We start from the raw sequence: 22,054 nt of genomic DNA, 5'->3' as shown, positions 1-22,054 counted from the left end.
GATCTTCTCACCAGATGGGCAGAGATTTTAATTACTTCTAGTGTCACGGGTAAAACTGTGGTTGAATTTTTATCAAATATATGTGAGAGGGAAGGATATCCGGGAAGTATTCTTTCCGATAACGGTACTCAATTTAAGTCTAAAGAAGTGGCAGACTTCTGTAAAAAATTTGCCATTGAGCACAAGACTACCTCAATTTATCATCCCCAAACTAACGGCACAGTAGAACGTTTTAACAAAATCTTGAAAGAGACCATCAGAATGGCGTGGGCCAATGGGTTGGATTGGGAGGATGCTCTCAGGGAGAAAGGTATTGCTCATCGCTTTACTCCACACACCAGTACAGGTATTTCTCCTTTTGAGCATAGCAGAGGAAGAAAGGCAAACACCAAACTAGCTCCCATTTGGCTTATTAAAGGGGGTAAAGAAATAAAAAAAAATCTGGTTAACGCAAGGGACAAAATTAGGGAAACACAAAAGAGAAACAAGGTGAATTATGATAAGAAGGTTCGCAGCAACAAGTATGATATGCATACAGCTGTTGGTAAGTTGGTTAAAGTGTTACTTCCTCCTGCTCTAAGAAATGGACCATGCAAATGGTCTAATCCTATTAGGGTTATAGAGGCGTTTCGTAATGCTGTCAGGACAGAGGACAAAAGGATATGGAATGTAGAAAGAATTTGGGTGTGTGAAGGTAATGATTGTGACAAGAAAGAAAGGAAAAATGTAGGCCAGAATACAGTTAGTAATGTTAAGACATCTAGAAATTTAAGCAGTGGTGTGAAAGGTAAAAGTAGCAGTACTGTTGAGAAGAGATATGATGGCAATTCTGAGCAGTTTCAATTTTCCTTGCCAACCACCTCCAGACATGGAGGATGTATGTCCAGATCTGGCAGACTTTATCGTCTACCGAAGAGGATGGAGGACTATGTGGAGTTCAAGTGAACCAGCTGGAGCTGTTGTTACATCAGTTGTTGTATATAGTTTATGAACAATATAAGGGAATATAGTTTGTTTGGAACAATATAAAGGGAAGGAGATGTGTAGTATCTACTATTCTGATAGAAGCTGCCCGAACTAGGTGGGACATGCCTGACCACATTATGGCATGTAGAATCAGAATACCTGGAGCTCAGGTGTTTACAGAGTTCTAGAAGGGAAGACTGGAATTGAATCATAACTGTCCAGATCCCTTTGCTACTAGTTGTCTCCCTCCTCCTTTTACATATACTGTTATATACTTATATTATTATATGTATTATTCAATAAATATACTTACGGTTATAATCGCCTCCTGCCATTTGTACCATATCGATTGCGGCTACTTCAGATAGCCACCATATTGAACACGTTTGTTATTCTGATTAAAGAACCCACATTGTGCAGATGTTGACTCTTTGGCATTTGTGAAGATCTATTAATTCTTTGCAATAGATGAAGGTGAGTGATTGTGTATTTTTATATATTTGATGCATACTATGAACTGTGGTTTATATTAGATATATTAAGTAAGTTTAGGTTTTTGATTTAGGGAAAGATTATGCACATGATTTTGAAAGTAGGGTTTTTGTCATAGGTTACTGTCATGTTTTCAGAAGAGTGATCAAGCCGTAGTAAATGTTATGGTATGATTATGTGTGACAAAAAAATTGTTGCCAATTAAAGGTTCTTTCTCAAAGTTTTGCTGAAGGATTTATTTGATGGTTTGCTGATAATGGCGGTTCAGGAAGTTATTTTTTATCTTTCTGTATTTGTTAAAAATAATGTGGTACTGCTGTGTAAGAAATGCGTTGTCACCATTCTTGGAAGTTGTTTATTAGGGAAGAAAATGGATTTCAGTTTGAAGAATCAGGGTTTACATTGAGGTGCCTATTATAGATTCACTGAGTATTTTGCTGCAGTGAAAATAAAAAAAATGACCATAGAGTATTAGATATAATGGGCCTGATTCACAGAAGAGTTGTATAATGGCGCAATCCCATTGAAAAACGCTCTGTGAATAAGGCCCAATTGTCTTTAGAATGGTTTTAAAAGTAATTTTAGTGGCTTGTAAAGAACTTTGTTTGGTAACATTAAAATGTGTGTGTTTTCAAAAGAGTCTTTATCCTGCAGTGTATGTTTCTGTACCGTTATCTACACACATATTAATATTGTATTTTTTTATTTTCTATGTTCTGGTTTCAGCAAACCCAGTTCTTAATTTGTAAAAGAAGTATGTGGTAGCAAAGATCAATATTATTCATTGGTAATGAAGACTGTTTCAAGTCTTTCCCTTATGTAGGAAAAAGCTCTGTGGACTGAACTAGTTTAAGATAGTCACCAGGGTAAGGTTTTCACTAATAGAATGGTTGTAAGAAATGCCTTAGTCATCCACAGTGTCCTCAGTATGGGCAGTATAAGTGTACGTTTTCCTTAATAATAGGCAATTGTGGAGTATAGTATTGTAAGGTTTCCTCTCACACAAGGTCAAATAGAATAGTTGGAGCACAGCCCTTAGCAGTGTTTAAAGTGCCCTTCTGGTAATATGTGGTGAATGGGTTACATTATTTTTAAGTTGGTATCTTCTGAGTTTGGTGGGTAGGAGAGCAATATTCATTATAAATCACTGAATAGAGACATTGTGAGTAGCATTATTTTAATTTTCATGAATCCTACAACTAGACAAAGCATGTGTCGCAGTAATGTAAGTGTTGAATATGTAGAAGAACTACGTGTCTCAGTTTTTCATACACAAAGACATAAGAGGTTAAGATGAGCTTCTTTAATAGTGTAGGTTACAATAGGTTTCATTAGAGCAATATGTATCAACATATATTATACTGAATTAGACTCTCTTTTGTATAAATAGTGCAAAAGAACATGGGTAGTAGAAAATAATGTTTACATCACTTATATGACATTATGGAGTATAGTATTGTAAGCATACTCATAGCATAGAAGATGTCACTGCTGCCCTTAGCATTAGAATATTCTGTCAAGTGGGAAAGAGCCTTGTAGCCTATATTGGTGTAATCTAACTGCCTCTTTACTCAGTTTGTAGAAGCATGAGCCACAGAAGTATGACCATACATCGTTTAGAATAATTGCATTATGTACCCCAGCTAGGTTCGGTTATCTCACATACAATGTATCTCATGTTTGGCCTAGCAGTTAAACCTGTGCGCATTAACACTATTAAAATGCTCTCAGTAGTTTTATCTCTGATTATGTGGAAGAGTTACAGAATAGTTTGTCAGTGCCAATTGTCCCAAGGAAAAGAGGCACATTATGGGCCTCAGCTGTGCAATGTCTGCTCACCTTTAACAGATGCACTATCGGTTGATTTTTCCTGGTCATGTCATGTGGGATAATCATTGTGCTTTAAGACATTCCGTAAAATAGAAAAGAGCTTTGTGAGGTATAGTGGTGAAAGGAAACCTTTGTTTATTATATATGTTTTTTTCAGAAGATCATCTTCTTTAATATTGTAGGTTACACTAGACTTTATTAGAGGAATATTTACCTCAACATATTAGGTAGTGATTTGGGCTTAGTACAGCAATTTGTATAAATACTACTAAAAAATATGGGTAGTAGAAATGAATGTTTGCGTCACTAATATGACATTATGGAGTATAGTATTGTAAAGTCCCCCTCTCATAGAAGAAGTATCTGATGCCCTTAGCATTAAAATATTCTGTCAAGTGGAAAATAAGCCATACAACCTGTATTGGTGTAATGTAACCATCCTTTTACTCAGTTTCTAGAAGCATGAGTCACGGAAATGGAAGCATTGCTGCAGTGTGTGGCTTAGCCATTCACACTTCCGTCACATACAATTGTATTGGTCCTAACAGTTAAACCTCCGTACATACAGATCATGAAAATGCTCTCAGTAGTGAAATCTCTGATTATGTAAAAGAGTCACAGAATGGATTTTCATTGTGAATTTTCCCAAGAGAAACAGACACACTATGGGTCCCATCAGTGCAATGTAGCCCACATTTAAAAGTTGCAGTATGGGTTGATTGTGCCTGGTCATGTTATGTAGACTAGATATTTTGCTTTAAGGTATTACCTGAAATTGAAAAGAGTTTTGTGAGGTACAGTGGTGAAAGAAACTGTTATGATGTTGATGTTACGTTGTTGTCTACTACCTAGTGATTTCTATTATGCATGAGAAGCTAGATAACATAAATATAACTTAATAAATACCCTTTATTAAGTTAAATGGGGAACAAGACCCCCAACAACAGCAGAAACTCCTCACCTAAACAAGACAAGACCAACTGACCAAAGTTAGAACACTGAGAGCAAAGTAAGTAAATGCAGCTTCTGTGACATCGCTAGACCTTGCGATGCCTAACATTCCATGTTATCTAGCTTCTCATGCATAATAGAAATCCCTAGGTAGTAGACAACAACGTAACATCAACATCATAACAGAAACCTTCTCATAATATAGACTTTTTTTTAGAAGATTAGCTTCTTTAATAGTGTAGGTTACCATAGGATTTATTAGAGCAATATTTTCCCAAAAATATTAGGTGTTGAATTTGACTCAATAGAGCATGTTTGTATAAATAGTGCATAACAACATGGCTAGTAAACATGAATTCTTAAATCATTTATATGACATTATGGAGTATAGTATTGTTACTTCCCTTCTCATTGAAGAAGTCACTGTTGACATAAGTATTAAAATATTCTGTCAAGTGGAAACAAGCCTTATAGACTGTATTGGTGTAATGTAACTGTCAGTCTATTTAGTTTGTAGAAGCATGAGCCACAGAAGTGGAATAATTCATCATTTAGAATGGTTGCTGTATGCAGCTGTGCACACTTCCCTCACATATAATGCATGTAACACTGGGCCTAGCAGTTAAACCTGCAGACATAAACACTGTTAGAATACTCTCAGTAGTGAAATCTCAGAATATGTAAAAGAGTCACAAAATCATTTTTCAGTGTTAATTATTCCAAGAGTGTATACTATAGGCCTCAGAAGTGCAATGTATCCCACATTTAACAGTTTATTTATTTATTTATTTATTTTCACATTTGTATAGCGCACCTACCCCTGAGGCATGTGGGTGCTAGTTTTTGATAAGTACAGTAGAAAGGTAAGTGCGAACAGTGGTGAGTTAGCAGTTCTATGCAGAGTAAAGAATACAGTTAGACGGTGCTGGAGAATTTGTGTGGGATTGTGAGAAAGAGTTAATTTCACCGGTCTTGTGTGAAAAACCAAGGCTTTTACGGAAGGTCCAGAATGAGGGTTTAGATCTTAGTGATGGAGGTAGAGTGTTCAATTGTTTGGCAGCTGCCACTGGGAAGCTGCTGCCCGCTGCTTTCCGTAGTTTGTATCTGGGTATGGTGAATACTGCGTGTGGGCTGAGCGCGTGAGTCTATTGGATTGTTTTTTGGAGAATTTGTCAGATAAATATTTGGGAGATGAGTTGGATAGTCCTTTGTGTGTCAGAGAGAGCTTTGTGAATAGAATTCGATCGTGCACTGGCAGCCAGTGGGCGTTCTGTCTCGCTGTGGTGATGTGATTATTTTTATGGATGTTAAGGGCTGCTTTTAGGGCGTTCTTTTGAATCACCTGAATTTTTATAAAGTTGCGGCTGTTAGTTCCTGCGCAGAGGAGATTACAGTAGTCTACTCTGGATAAGAGAAGAGTTCTAGCCAACGTGATACAACTGGCGGATGACAAGAAAGGTCTACAGGCATTGATGAGCTTTGAAGTGTAAGCTGCCACAAATGCCATAGCGTTGACTTGTCTAGTTAATGTGACAGCTGAATCAAGATAGACGCCCAAGGTTTTTACTTCCTTGGAGACATTTATAGTAATGCCATTGTAAGAACGAGAAAATATTGAGGCTGAGTACCACAAAGTAAATACACCAATCATGGGCTGAAAAGATTCACAGATCTTTTAATACTGTACAGTTACAAAGAAACACAGATAGCTATCTGGCTCCCAATACCCCGCAATGTGTACCAGCCCGACAGAGAGAGGTGAGAGAGTGCTGGACATCTAAACATTTGTGCTTTTATACAATTTTTGAGTAATATTGTCCAGCCCCTTTTCACGTTGATAATCTGTGCTCTAGAGTTCGTGCCTAGCTCATATTCAGTTCACACAATATTTTACAAAGGATTACAAATGTTTGTATTTCCGCAGAGGTACAATGACAATGTATGTTACAAAATCCTACAGCAAGCTCCCTTTACGAATTTGTTTAAATCGAGTTTGGCCTGTGTCCATGCTCGAGGTTTGCTTTACATTGTCCCCGGTGTGTATTCACGGATGAGTCTTGTGAGCGTAGACAATGCTTAGACAACAGTTTCTATGCAGTGCAAATCCCCGTTACTTAGTCTAAACAGTCAGCTCTTGGACAGTCTAAACATCAACAGAACTCAAAGGTCGGGAGGCTTGGTTGCAAGTTGAAAACACAGTCCACCATTTTAGAACAGAGAACACATGAATTGAAATCAAAATGGTGGACGATTCTTAAAATGGCGTCGAAGTCAATTCAAAATTGGAACTTTTGCGATGCGGTTTTCCTCATGGAGCGGCTAGGCTTAGGCCAATATAAAATAAAGGAGGCACTATACAATTTCCGTTTAACAAACCCTCCTTATGGCCTAAGCCAAGAGCTTTACCAGAAATAGTCGCTTCACTCGTAACTCCACGTTTCAAGGTCCATACATCCTGAATCACATTCATCAGATATATCAATTGCCATTAGATCTGTGGCAGTAATATCCTTCATCATAAATACGCTGGTCATTTTTTTCTGGTGCGTGTACCTTTGATCCTAACATTCCCATAGTTTGTGCACAACATCAGCCTAACATTGAAAATATGGCAGGAAGACATTGTATACAACAACAACAGAATAACAGAATACCAAGAATTATCAATAAGACCGAGAGAAGCTTCCATCCCAAAGAACGTAAGAAGTCTCAGAACCAAGTACTAAGATCCCAGTTTCCCTTGGGAACATGTACTTCTGAACTCAGGACGTGCAGATTTTGTATTGCCTTAAAAATGGTCGGGGAGGAATCTGGTACGAAAACACAGCAAGCGGACCCCACTCATTTGCATACTCCAGCACGCTCAGCCAGAATGACGTCTAATACCATCTGGTTTTGTAGCGCCAATAATCTAATTGCTTTTTGTTCTAGAGTCATGTTATAGAGTATGTCAGTGGTCCAGTTGATGGTTCTCTCCAGTACTCTTGCTAGTCTCCTAATATCCTCGGAATTCATAATCTGCCCCCAAAAAGGTACAAAGGATTTTGCTACATCGCCCAGAACTTGTGAAGGAGTATCACCATTCTCGTCCCACCTTGGACGAGCCCTAGAGATTTCAGTGGTGCTGGATACATATACGCCTGGTAGCAGAATACCCAAATAACAGGTCCCCTGCCAGTCCCTAGGTAACCACGGATAAGCCTCATTGCCGCAAACGAAGTAGACAGGTTCGCCTACATACAAAGGTCTGTCCTCACTAGTCAAGTTTGCAACACTGGTACAACCCTCGAAATTGCCCATTGACTGAGTACCATTCCTTTGTATGCAGAAAGAGACAGAGTTGGGGTTATGATTAACAGTGTAGGAAGGTGGCGTGGCATCCCTGTTACCTATAGGAGCCATCCTAAAAGAGATAAGTGATTGGAAAGGTTGGGACAGTCTATCAGAAGGCCTAATAGAAGCAAAAGTTAAGCTTTCTGCTATTTGCAAAGAGTGAGCATCCCAGAGACATTAGGACTCGCCTTTCAAATTCATTCAAATTAGTCCTGTCAAAGTTCCCTGAAATGCTATCATTCCAACAGCCAAAGAATAGCGCCCTTAGAGAGGCATAACATGCAGTAGTTAAAGGCAAAGGATGAATATACCAACCCAACCCTTTCCCCATTCTGTGGCAAGTGTGAACAAATCCAACAGTTTGTTCTGTTCAAAATCGCATGAGTTGCATTCATTATTAACAGTAGTGTATTGTTATGCTAGCTTTGTCTATGTTGGGAGTCCCTAGGAGATAGAGTGTGCAGGTGCACGAAAGGTGTAGAAATAGTTGCAACACAATCAGTAGGCAAGAATATTTCAAGTGGGCGCACTTCTTCCATATACCGGAATCCAAAGGCAATTAATACTATAACACTGGTTAAGGCAATTACAAGAAGACAATACGTCTTCAATGACCATGTATTTGATCGTCCAATGTCATTGTTGGCCATATGATCAATCGATTGTTCCATACGAGTAGGGATGATAGCAGGCATTGTTCCTTGAAGCGCTTTTCCGAAAAGTTCCTGTGAAAAACTCTGTAGTCTGTTTGCTGGTGATCTCCTGATCACGTGGTTTCTTAACTGTAGATAGTCTTTCCCAGTCCCCAGCCACTTACTTCTTCTTTAATGCAAAAAGGTGGCAAAGGACATGCTCTGTGGTTGTTCCCCTGTGGGCACAGTCAAATTTATGCAGTGAGACTAGTGCCGTGGACGCTGATTGTACCTTGTGACTCCTGGTACTGTGTGATCTGCGAACAGTGCGTCGTTGCTTCCTGATGGAAGTGATGAAATTGCAACAGAACTGGACAAAGGTGCAAAAGGATCTGTAGAAGAATTTGGAGACAAACAGCAGTCTCCCCAGGCCCCGCAGGCTCAGGAAGTGTCTCCACATGAATAGAAATCAAAATGACAGACGATTCTTAAAATGGCAGCAAAGTCAATCCAAAATCGGAACTTTTGCGACATGGTTCTCCTCATGGACCGACTAGGCTTAGGCCAATATAAAATAAAGGGGGCACTATACAATTTCCGTTTTACACCATCAATAGCAAAGGATTTGAAGGGGTTGCCTAGTTTGTTTCAGCGGTTTTGTCAACCTATGAGGATTAACTCTGTTTTTGCATTGTTTAAACATAGGCCATGTATGGCCATCCAAGGTTGGATAGTTTGGTAGATTTTGGTTAGTGATTTTGAGTCTATGTCGTATGTGCATCTAATGGGTATGAGGATTTGGGATCATCTGCATAGTTAGAGCAGGTGACACCCAGGTCATCCAGAAGGTCGAATAGAGTTTTAGTGAAAATATTGTAGTGTGTAGGGGAGACTCAGGATCCTTGTGGAACTCCACAGGAGACTGCGGCAAAAACCCTCATAGTTCTGTTGGTTAAGAAGGAATTAATCCAATATATGGCTTTGGTTGAAAAGTGTGTCGCCGAAGCAAGATGTTAGCAGAGTCTATTGTGGTTGACTAAATCAAAGCCTGCAGAGAGGTCTAGCAGGAGTAGGAGTGCTAAGTTGCTGTTTTATTTAATCTCATCCATTTGTATTTTTAGATCCAATAGGTCTGATCCAGTGCCATGATTGGCAAAGGCCTAGGAGGTTGTTGGCTTCCAGATGGTTTTGGATTTGCAGATAAGCTTCTTGGTCCAATATTTTGAGGAAAGATACAGTTGTGATGGGACAGTAGTTTGTATGAATGGTAGGGTCTAAGATAGGTTTCTTGAGTAACAGGTGAATCCACAAATCTTTGAGGTAAGTTGGGACAGTGCTTGTATCAAATGAGGCATTGATTAGAGATGTGATGAAAGAGTAAGTTCAGCCGTGCAGTCTTTAATGAGCGAGGCTGGGCATTTGTCACCTTGGCACCTGGATGGCTGGAGGCTTGTGATAATTTCCAAGACTTTTGATGTTGAGACTTAGGCAAATTCAAATTGTGTATTGTAATTCTGGGGAGTATATATGGGAACCTGCAGGATTTGGTCGGGTGTTAACTTCAGCTTTTTTCATTCGATTTTTGATTCTAGTAAGGTGATTTTTTCAAGGAGAACGTTTGCAATGTCTGTACACCAGGCAGTGTCTTTAAGACATGATTCTTGCGGTGGCACTGGTGATTCTAGATCTCATAGAATAGAGAAGAGCTCCTTAGTGCCGGAGTTGGCTTTGATAATTCTTTCATTATAGGTGGAGCTTTTGGTATGGAGGATGGCAAGTTTGTAGTATTTTAGGGCAACAGTAAAGATTTCCTTGTTGGATTCAGTGGGGTATTTTTTCCAGTTAATCTAAGCCATTCTCTTAGTACTGCGCATGATTTTGAGGTTTGGCGTGATGGTTTAGCTTTGTGCATGCTGAGCTGTGCTACTTTGTCAGTGGCAGTTAGGAGGGTTTGGTTATATAACTCTACTATGGTGGAGGGGTCATTGCCAGAGATATCCATGTATTCGGTAATGGGGTGCATCAGGAGTAGTAGTTTTTCTGCTATGATGTTGCATGTATTTCTAGTTAGAGCAGCTGGTGCTTGAGTAGAGGAGGTGTCTATAAGGAAGTTATTTGGGATGGTGAAGGAGGTGATGTGATGGTCAGACCATGAACATGGGGTGTTGGAGAGGATCTTGGTGTTGTAGTTAAGATCTGCCAGCCAGTCGAGAGTTCTGCCTTAGATATGTGTGGGGTTATTAATGATGTGTGAGAAGCCTAGTGCTGCAATAGTGTTGGCTAGGGCAATGGCATTGTCATTGGTAGGGTAATTTAGATCCAGATTAAAATCTCCCAGCAGTATGATATGTGAGCATAGCTTGGTGTTCAATGAAAGGACAGGCTCCCACAGAGGACACTTGCCTTGTCTCTCTGTGCTTCGATTCTTCAGGAGGCGCCTGCTCCCCTCTCCTTCTCCTTACCAGCCGGATGGACTTTCCACGGGCAGCATATACATCGATCCTAGGCACCAGTTGATCCAAATTTAGTTTTGGGCTACAAGACCTCCTGCCTCCATCCAGGCACTCATAGCTTTCTGAGATCTTCCTGCAGGACCCGCTTCATCTCCCAGGGTACCCCTGCCATTCCTGACGCAGCCCAGTACTCATCCCACAGTCCACCCATCGCACTTCTGTTTTACCACCTGCTATGCCGCATCCTCATCCATGCTAGCATATAGTGGTTTTCCCAGCTCTAGAGTGACCTGACTCTCATGGCCCCAGAAGAAGGCTCTCATCATTTTAGCCGAAACGTCTGCAGCATCGATGCCCACCAATTTGGGCACTTACAAACAGCTGCACCTACATCTCTAAAATACCAGTTAGACGTAGACCTATTACGAGGTGACATTCGACCAAGCACGAGGTCATATTTCAGCCGGGCACAGGAGAACTTCAACCTAAATCTCCCACTCACTACATTCATTCAGACTCTGAGTTCATCAAATTGTTTCTTATGGTGTTCCCACCTATGGATGAGTCATGTTGTCTACATGCTTATGCTCAGTCATAAAGCCTTGAAATAATTATGTTTGTGGTTTTGCACCTTGGGCACTACTGTTTATCTGTTGATTTGTTGTAAAAACTTCAATTGGTTTGTTGAAAAGAGAAAACAAGTCAAATACCCAACTAAATAATAAAAAGCTGTGCAAATTCATCTGAAAGTATATGTGTTTTCATAAGTAGCTTGCTAAATGGAAAAATGACTTTAACCCCATTTAGATGTGTGTTCACTAGGGTTTGAACCTACTTGCATCAAATCATTGCATAGATTTAAATTCCAAAGGGTAGGACAACCCCCCCAGTTTCAATGAAAGGAGTTGTGCAACATCTTCCTGGAACAAAAGTGCTGGACATGGGGGTCTGTAAATAAGGTGGAGGGTCAAGGTGAGCAAAGCAGTCAATGACATGTTGATGAAAAGTAGTTCCCCTGAGTGGAACAATTGGTTGGGTGTTTCTCTTATGAGGAGTTGGTTCTTAGCAATAAATGATACTCCTCCTCCTTTGGAGACCTGTCTAACTGTCCTGAAGATAGTGTAGCTTTCGGGAATGGCAAGGGAGAGTGCCAGGCTGGCTGCTGCATGGAGCCATGTTTCAGTGATGCCTAGGAAGTCTAGATTGTTTGTGGGGATAAGGTCAGCAATATCTAGAGCATGTGCCAGGAGAGACCTTGTGTTGATGAGTGTGACATATCTATAGTGGCAGGATTGACCTTGGTGCTTAATTAATGCACTGAAGCAAGTGGGCTTGAGGTGCTTGTGGTTGTAGAAGAGGCTGAGGTAGTAGGTAGAGATGAAATGTGGGCATTTGAGTTCGGGAGACCTAGGGTGGAGGTGTTTAGTTAATTAGTGGCATCAGTAGAGTTCAGTGCGGTATCAATCTGGTTGCCCCTAATAGCAGTTAGGTTGAGGGTGGGGTCCTACAATTTGCAGTGGGTTATTGGTGAGGGTGGTTGATGAACTCTCCTAGTGGTAGGGCGGGTGGCTCTTGAATAAAGATGTGCATTTCTCCAGGTGATTGATGGGGTTGTGGGTAGCCTCAGTTGCCGGCTTGTATCTAGTTGAGACCTTAGTCTGAATTTTTGGGTGACCAGTGGGCAAGGTCGATTAAGGCTAGATGTAAGTTTGAAAGTGGTGATCTGAGGGACCAAGAGCAACGGTTGGCTAGGGCAGGGTGAGAGCTTGGGTTTGGTTCTCTGTGCGATGTGATAACTATGGAGCTGGCTTCCTGAGTCTAGGGCAGGAAGCATGTTGGGATAGTGTGCGTCTAGTGGGCATTTGAGTGACATTTTTTGTCTTAGGGTGTGTTTGAAGTTGGGAATGTCATAATGAGGAAGGGTGGTAAGGCAGATTGTTTGTTTCTGGTTGTTCATATCTTGATGTTCCAGGCCGTGGTAAATCTCTGCTTAATAATGTATTGGTGCATTGAGGCAGCATCCAGGTGTAGTTTAAGAGCAACTGTGCAAAATACTATGTGTGTCATGAGGTTTGGGTGGTAGGTTTTGGTTGTAGTTGATGAAGGGTACACGGCTAAGTGTGGTTTCATCAATTGGGGTAATTGGTTACAATTGGTTAATAGGACACTTCTAAAAACAGTTGAACAAGGCATGCAACTAAATGCAGTTGGTCTGCAGGGTGCAGCATGATGCACAGGTTCAGGTGGGCACTCCTGGGTACAGTTGGTGAAAGGGTGTCTCTAAATGTAGTTCTGAGTGCAATTCATCCAGGGGGTGCGACAACAAATTTGATTACTCAAATGGCACCTTTAAGTGCAAGTCAGCAAGGGGACACAACAATTTACCCTGTAGAATGCAGTTCAGCAGGGAGACTTCTAAATGCAAGTCGAGTAGAGGACAGCAACATACAGTTCAGCACGGGCACTTCTAAATGCAAGTCGAGTGGGGGACAGCAAAATACAATTCAGCACGGGCACTTCTAGATGCCTATCATGGGGGGGGCAGCAGACTACAGCCCAGCAAGGGCACTTCTAAATGCAAGTCGAGTGAGGGACAGCAAAATACAATTCAGCACGGGCAGTTCTAGATGCCAATCATGTGGGGGGGCAGCGGAATACAGTTCAGCACATGGACATCTAAATGTAAGTCGAGTGGGGGACAGTAGAATACAATTTGGTATGGGCACTTGTAGATGCCAATCATGTACGGGGCAGCATAATACAATTCAGCATAGGCACTTCCAAATGCAAATCGAGTGGGCGTCACCAAGATATAGTACATCAAGGGGATACAGCAAGATGCAATTGGATGATAGCGCATTGTAGCAGCAGTGATATTTGGTCTTGCTAGGCATGGCACGCATCACAGATCTGTGGTTACTTCGGGGCCATAGGGGGAACACGGAGTATAAATCAAAATGTACGGCTTTAATCGATCCAATGAGCCCTGGACAAGCCTTAGAGGGCTGACTATCAGGCTGGCTATCAGTTTCAGTATGAGTTGTTTCTGTGTGGTCATGTGATGTAGAATATGTACTGTGCTTTCAGTTAAACCCTGAAATGGAAAGAGCTTTTTGAGGTAGAGTGGTGAAAGAAAGCTTTTTTTTTAAAGATTCACTTCTTTAATAGTGTAGGATTTACTAGAGCAATATTAACCCAAATATATTAGGTACTGAATTGGACTTAGTAGAGCAAGTTTATATAAATAGTGCATAACAACATGGGTAGTAAAAATTAATGTTTACATCACTAACATGACATTATGGATTATAGACTTGTTAGTTCCCTTCTTATTGAATAAGTCACTGTTGCCCTTAGCATTTAAATATTCTCTGAAGTGGAAAAGAACCTGATAGCCTGTATTAGTGTAATATATCTGTCCGTCTATTCAGTTTCTAGAAGCATGAGACACATTAGTGGAAGCATTCATCATTTTGAATGGTTGCTGTATGCACCTTAGCCGTGCACACTTCCCTCACATAAAATGTATGTAACATTGGATCTAGCAGTTACATCTGCACACATAAAAACCATTATAATTCTCCCGTAGTGAGAGAAACAGCCATACTATGGACATCAGCAGTAAAATGTCAGCCTATATTTAACAGTTGCAATATTGGCTTGAGTTTGCCTGGTTATGTTATGTAGAATGGCAGCATGCTTTCAGATATTCTCTAAAATAGACAATAACTTTGTGAGGTACAGTTGTGTAAGGAAACCTCCTCTTAATATTGGGTTTTTCAGTATAAGCTATAGAAATTGAAGCATCCATCATATAAAGTAGAACGAATCAGCAGTATAAACATTTGTGAAATAAAATAGTTGCATTATGGCCCGTACCAATGTTAAAAGTGCCCTTCTGGTAAAAAGTGAAGGAGTTGAATATTGTTTAAGTTGGTATCTTCTGAGTTTAGTGGGTAGCAGAGCAAGATTCTTTATCAAACACTAAATAGAGCAATTTGAATAGCAATATTTCAATGTGTATTAACTTTAAAAGCCGAGAAACCATGTAACATGGTAATGTAAGCTTTACATATGTAGAACTGTGCACACAAATTCCACTGTTGTAATCCTCAGCGCACATACTATGTGCATTTGCATTTATTTCTGTGCATCCATGCTATAGTTATTCTTTGTATTTTTATGTATTTATTGTAGGGTTAATCTTGTTTTTTTATATTTTATTTTTGAGGAATAGGTATCTATGTAGTAATTACATTTGTTTCTTTGGAACATTGCTGAATGATGCCTACAAACAAGCATGAAAAATGTGCAAGCAAAAAGGCTAGTTCGCAGGGAAGTATAGTTTTGCAACATACAATTCTAAAATGTGTAGTTTCAAATTCTCTACAAAGTAATAATAATGACAATACATCCATGCTTGTTATTGAAAATATTTTTAAAATGTCAACTGAACAAATGAATGGAAGCCAGCATATTTTAAGTGAGAGTGATAAAACGAAAAATGTATCAAAGCTGTTAGGAGTTAGTAACAAAGACAAGATTTTTAGAAGAACAGAAACAAAATGTCCTACAAATTTCAAACAGGAATAAAGATATATATAGAAACATTTTCCACTCTCGAGTCAGAGTATAACATCAAAATCTGGATATGTTGTGAAGCATTTTTTGCAAAAGAAAAAGTAGAAGTAATAATTAGAAAAGCTTTTCATTTGAAAATAGAATTGTTCATTTTTGTATTAATCAAACTTAACAAGTTAATTAAGGTGACCACACCATTCCAAGGAAGTACACAATCAGTTCATTTTTTTAATGATGGCAGTTACATTCAAGGAAAGAATGTGACGCCTTCTATTGATGAGAGTGGACATAGCTATGAATGGTGTGATTTCTGAAAAAGAGGAATTTCTAAATACAGTCAGAGTAGAAATCAAATGTTTAGGACGGTATGGAATAAAACCTTGAAAGCAAAGTGAGGTATGGATGTGTAATTATTTGTGCAATATTGATATGTTTTCTTGTAAAGTCTTAAAGAGATTTTTACAAGTTTTGCACAAAAATAATAATGTTCAAAGAAAGTTCAAGATGCAGCAGAGAATAGATGACGTGAAGTTCGTGAAAAAGCAGGACTTCTGGGTGACCCTCTAACTTGTCTTGATAAAAGTGGATGTAAGAGTCAGTTTCATCATATACAGATGTTGGCTGTACACCAGAATAAAAAGGGATACCTTCTGGTTAAATTGTTTCAATGCAAAACATCATGTATGTCTCTTGCACTTTTAAATCAAACACTTGTGGCTGGAACTGTAGAAAGTTCACTTTATACATGTCAAATGATAAATACAATGAATTTAAAAGAGTATGTGCGTGTAGATGAAGAACCACTTACAGGAAGTGGAAATAAGATCTTATACTTTCAAAGGATCTGATTTTTTCAACAGTATAAAAAAGCATTGCAAAGTGTGTGTTTTCTTCTAGCAAAAGACCTGGCATTGTGTGTCTTGCCACCCTTTTTATGAACCTAAAGTGCAAATAGTGCAAAGTGCAGAAGATGTTTGTGAACAACTTTATTTGTATTTGTAGAACAATTTTACACTAGTCAGGCACTATATGCTTGTAAACACTGCATCAGGATTTATAATAGAAAATGTATTCCTCCTAGAAGTGTTTTGAATGTCATTGTAGTGTCTGATATCCCTGTTGTGCTTTGAACATGTTTGAAGTGATTGCATTGCAAACTGTTCATCCTTTCCAAGTTATTGTTAGATTGTAAACACAGATGTCCAAACCGCCTAGAAAATCACTAGTGCAAGGTGTGAGAGGCAAAGTTGTGTATTTACCTCTCAGTTTGCAAGAACATATGAACCCTCTAGGAGAGAAGCATGATATTGCAGATTCTTTGTTTGTTTTAGTCAATGCGGTTTCCACAAAAGTTAAGAACATTTGACAACAGCATGTTGAAATCGGAAAGGTGAAAGACACATTAGCGCTTCTATTGGAGATCAATGATTTGTACAAAGGCAGTCTGACTGTACCAGGCTTGTCTAGGCTTGATGTTGAGTCAACAAACAAAATCAGTGACAGTCATTTCCAATGTCTATCTGTTGCAGAAGGGTATAGTTTGTATAAACATTACACTATTTATCCTCTATACTCGTGTGAAGTCATGGCCGACAGTTTAGAATAATACCAAATGAAAGCAACAAATGTTGCACCAATCTGTATCTGGGAATAAAAACTTTAGAAGCTTGTTGTTTCCCTATGTTTTTTCCTACTGGAGCAATAGGCAGTTTGGATGATCGGCAGGTTCCAATTTCTTCTTCAGAATATCGTTGTGCACGAATGCATTCTCAAGATTTCTGATTCCACACCAATTTTCAATATATTTTTCAGTTATTATATGAAAGTGAATATTTAACATTATGTTAGGCTGTTGCTCATACATTTCAGAGCAGAACTAGATTTCTAAATGTTTCTGCATGCGAGATGCTCCCACAGGTAAAAGAAAAAATTGATATTTTAGAAGGAAAGCTTACCAATAAGCTTGCCACAATGTGAGGAACTGAAGAATATTGATATAGGAGGCACTCTAAGGCTAGACGTGTGATCAGAAACGTGAGATCTCCAACTTGGTTTGTGTCTTTAAGTTGCAACGAGTATAGTTGGGATGATCTTGCAGAGTGGATTCCTGAAAGCAATCCACAGAAAGAAAATATAGAACACATATCACCAGGAGAATTGTGTTCCTTGGACCCTGTAAGTGTATTATGATTCTTTCATCCCCAATTTTTAGCAATGTTATAGTTTATATGTAATAGATAAAATGGTCCACTAGGCAGGTTGGAACATTTCTTTTGGAGGAAGGAGTAATAGGCACGTAGGACCCCACATATGCATATGCTGTTATGGATTAACAATGCTCCTTAGTTTGTTAAAGAAAGTGATGGCTGTGTGATGGAGTTTATAGAAACATGTTACTTGTTCCATTCCTGCTCTGATGGATCCTCCAGAGTCCTCACAAAGACCCTACCTAAAGTCTATTCCCAGGTGGCCAGGGGAAGGCACCAACTTCCTTATCCTGACCCTGTGGGTGGTATTAGCCAGGAGGATCACCTGGGAGGAGAAGGGCTCTAGGGTAACAGGAGTACTCCGTTGGATGAGACACTGTATTTGTCTTCCTCAAAGAAGGATATATCAGTGATACTGGAATATGTAATGGCTTGCTTTCAGGTAGAGTTTTTATTTCCCAAAGCTAACTTACATAATATGGGTGAAATCAATCATAACCAGTTATGCATTGAGTGTAAGAACCACCTTTTAAAGTCAATAACATGCATAGAGGTGAAAGATCCTGTGACCCAGAGGGGAAAATTAAAAATGAATCTTTAAATATTAACAATTTAGACTCTGAAAACCATGATTCCCCTGTGAAGCCAAACCCTTCATTGAATACTTATAATACTCCATTATGGAATATAATTAAGGAGAGACATTCATTTTCTAATCATATTTCCATTATAAAAGATGATTTGAACATTGAGGACTTCAAGTACCACAATGCCCAAAGTACTGGGATGAAGAACAAGAGTGTGCAATATCATGAGAAATCAATACACACATCTATTACCAAAGCAAAAAGAGAATAATATCAAATTAAAAAGAACCAACATTGCCAAAGCCGAGAGAGGGCAATTAAGAATTCAAATGTTTGTAAATCATATTGCCAGTGTGTAAAAGCGGCTGTAAAATGAACTGTCTTAAACCCATATTGCCAAAGCCAAAGAATTGTAAGAGTGAACGAAAACCATTGGCAACAATTGGTGAATGTTGAAGTGAGGAAACAAGAGTGGCAGGAAGGCTGTCCTTCTGATAGGAGATATTCACAAGGAGTGGAGCATAAACTGCATTCCCTGTGGCAATCAAAAGTGTGTAACGAACAGCACCAATGTGTTTCTTATCTCCCCAATAGAAGCAGTCAAACTTTATTTTGTGAAGCAAAAGACATTGCTAAATTGTTGGAGACAATCCTTTACCACAGACGTATGCTGTGTCTTGTGTTCTCTGCCTTGGCCCTGCATCAATGCTTGCTTGAGAGAATATGTATGCCTTTGGAATGTTTCCCTTACCTGCAGTATCAAACTTTAATTTCACCACGCTACACTGACGACAAATTGGCTTTAGGGAAGGGCCAGGAACCTGCAGCTGTCCAGAGTGTGCAGCGCCTAGAAGCAAGGAAGGAAGCCGTTGAGACCATAGGAGGGCACATCCACCAGACCCCCACCATCCAGAGGTGAGCTGACCCCGGTCCCATAGCCCAACTTATGTTGCATGGCAAGAAGGAGGCAGTTGGGGTGGGAGTCAATTGTAAAAGCAGTTGGAGTACCAGTGGGGCCACCTTTAAGCATTTTGGCCACTGAAGGTGGCTGGGAATTACAGCCTGAGAGTGAATAAACAGTTGAAGCATTTTGATCAGTTCTCAGCGGGGTCACCGTGAAGTTTTGGCCAATGGTCTTCATTTCGCAGTGGGGCCATTGTTAAGAATTATGGCCCTGAAGGGGACCAACAGCGATTCTATTGAAGATCTGGCAGTTGTTTCATATTTAAAAAAGGAAAAGGGAGCAGTCTTTTGAACACAGTGGTATGCCGGGGGGCAGACAAGGCTGAGTGTGGAGCGAAATGTTGAAGATTGTGCAACGGTCCGGGGCACAAATCACTACAGCCGTGATGAGGCATTTGCAGGCTGTAGCGAGGGATAGTCACAGTTTTTGGGACTTTGGTCTTACCTTTGGGTTTGGCAGTCGTGGGGGGTCCTGCATGCCGTTCATGAGCGCTGCATTGTGTTGAGCTGGAACTCTTCTTCCATTGGCTCTCTGTAAGCAATGATGACATTAGAAAGCTGGTAATAATGTCATTAGCACAGCAGCAAGGAAAGAACCCAGCTGCATGTAGCTACATGGCGTCAGAAGAACTCTGGCTATGGAAATGGTGGCATCACCAGTCTTCTGTTTTGTGTTCTTCGATGAGGGTTTCTCAGCCAAGAGAGAATGTAATGATGCGGCAACGCCGCGCTCAGTTTGCAGTGTAATTTTGGCTGACATTTTCCAGGTATTCTGAATCTGCACGATCAACGTGAGGAGTTGGATGCACTACGCTATTGTGTCATGCAAGGAGTTTTATGGGCATATGAAAGTAGACAAAGGAAAGTGACATGTTTGGCTGTATTGTTACATTGGATTGGGCACCCATTGACAAAAATTATGTAGACACTTTGCTGGCATTTTCCGTTGAATGTACACTTTGTTGTGTCCGTGGTTACTGACTCAGTGCATTTTGAGCATTGATTATTTGTTCTAGTTTAGAATACTAGAAGATGAAGGGTGTGCTGTTTCAGTGCATCTTAGTTGTTGGCAGCAGGATGAATGAGGCTGCGGTTTTGAGATTGTGTGACATGGTTGTGTGATCGAGAGTTGGGCTGGTTCCTTTGTTTGAGTGTCTGTTGTTAGGACTGCAATAGATTTTGAGTGTTTTGTATCCTTGATTGGCTTCATTGTAGGTCGTTGAAAGGAAGGCAAGAGTTAGATGGGAGCATGTCTCCTTGTTCTTCAGAATGGAGTGAGTGGGATTGGAGTGGAGGTGGCCAGAGTGTTGTTGGTTTCATACTTTGCGCACATTTCCCTGTGTATTTCTCTTGTGCTTCTTTCTGTAACTTTATTTTAGTTTCTGTTGAGGAGGAAGATGTGTTGTATCTTGTGTCCCTGCCTTGGTCCTGCATGAATGTTTGCTAGAGAGATTTACTGGTGGAATGATATGATAGGTTTTTTATAACATGCTTAATACCCAGAGGTTTCTAAGAGTGGACCCGGGGATCGGACCTGTGGTGCGTCATGTCGTCTTGCTTCCAAGGTGAGCACGTGGCCCCTGAGCTATCCTCCTGAGAATGTATGCCTGTGGAAGGTTGTGGTGTGAGCGCCCCTGTATGTTCCATGAATGTCAGTTAGAGTGAAGCAGCCTGTGAGAGTGGGGGCCGGTGGATGTCTCCTATATACCTTCCTACTTACTTACCCTTGGAGTTACCTGATGTAAATACCTTGTCTCTGGAACTTAGTAAAGAATTTCACTTGCCTTATTCCCTTATGCAGTATCCGACTTTCATTTCACCCCGCTACAAAGTTCTTGTAGTAGTTAGTAGTTGCATGTATCCTGGCAGGATGGTACACCAGGGCAAAGGATCTTATAGTGATATGCGTGGTAGGTGAGTGGACCAGGAGGAAGTCCTGTGGTGTGGTGCAAAGTGTTGAAGAAGAAGTGGAAGAACGACTATTGTATTTTGTGAACTATTGCAGAATCTTCCTGACAAAGATAGTTTTGTTAATCCTAATGAACTATGGAAGTATTCTTGTTTCTTAAGAAAAAATTGTATTGAACTCCTTATCACAACAGGAAAGGAACAACTTGGTGTACATTGTGAACTGCTGGTGGAGTTCACGCTGAAATAAAATGTTGTTGAAGTTCAAATTGGAACAAAAAGAATGTTATTGGAACTTTGTTGCGAGATCGGATTTCCTTATTTTTTTGGATAAAATCTTGCTTGAATCTGGGAACGGGGAACTCACCTTGGTTATAAGGAGAAACAGTTACCAGGTTGTGAACATAGCTGTTATTTCTGTTATATTGGAACTGCCATATGTTGCCTTATTAAGTTTGTTATATGTATACATGTGAGGGACAGACACCTTTTGTTAGAGTGTTTCCTTTAGTTTATTTTGATGAGTAGGGAAATTGAGGCATTTATCCAACCTTTTGTGTTAATAAAATGACATTTTTTGTAACATAATAGTGTATAAGGTCATAGAATCATTATGCTGTATAGGACACAGATAGGTAGATTTGCCTCCATATGCAGAGAGATATGAATGTGGTTTAAACTGTGGATATAGGATTTACCTCAATTCAATACAAAGTTAACATGGCCTTGTGTCTGCCAGTAAGCATAAAATAGAACCCTAGATGTATCCTTGGACGAGCTGATGCTGATTTCACCTTAGCAGATATGAACTGACACAGAATATACATACAAATAAATAAATCCATTTAGTATCCTAGAGCAATGTGTGTGTGGCAATCCAAAGGAGGGTTACATGGGATATACAATAAAAAGCTGACACCCCAATGTGTTAAGCTGGGAAAATAACATAAATAAAACGAAGGACAGAAATAACAATAAAAGGTGAATGAATACTAGAAATGCAGAAATGCAGAAAACTTACTGAAAACTGAACAAAGAGTTGCTTTGCAAAACTTGCAATGCCCCTGAATGTGGGATAAGATAGCGCTATTTATTTTAAATTATCTTGCCCTCAAAACAGGACATATAATCGGAATGCATATACAAAAGTC

Source organism: Ambystoma mexicanum, chromosome 5p (assembly GCF_040938575.1).
Source record: "Ambystoma mexicanum isolate Mex_15411 chromosome 5p, UKY_AmexF1_1, whole genome shotgun sequence".
Lineage (NCBI taxonomy): Eukaryota > Metazoa > Chordata > Amphibia > Caudata > Ambystomatidae > Ambystoma > Ambystoma mexicanum.
Note: the sequence above shows the minus strand (reverse complement) of the source record.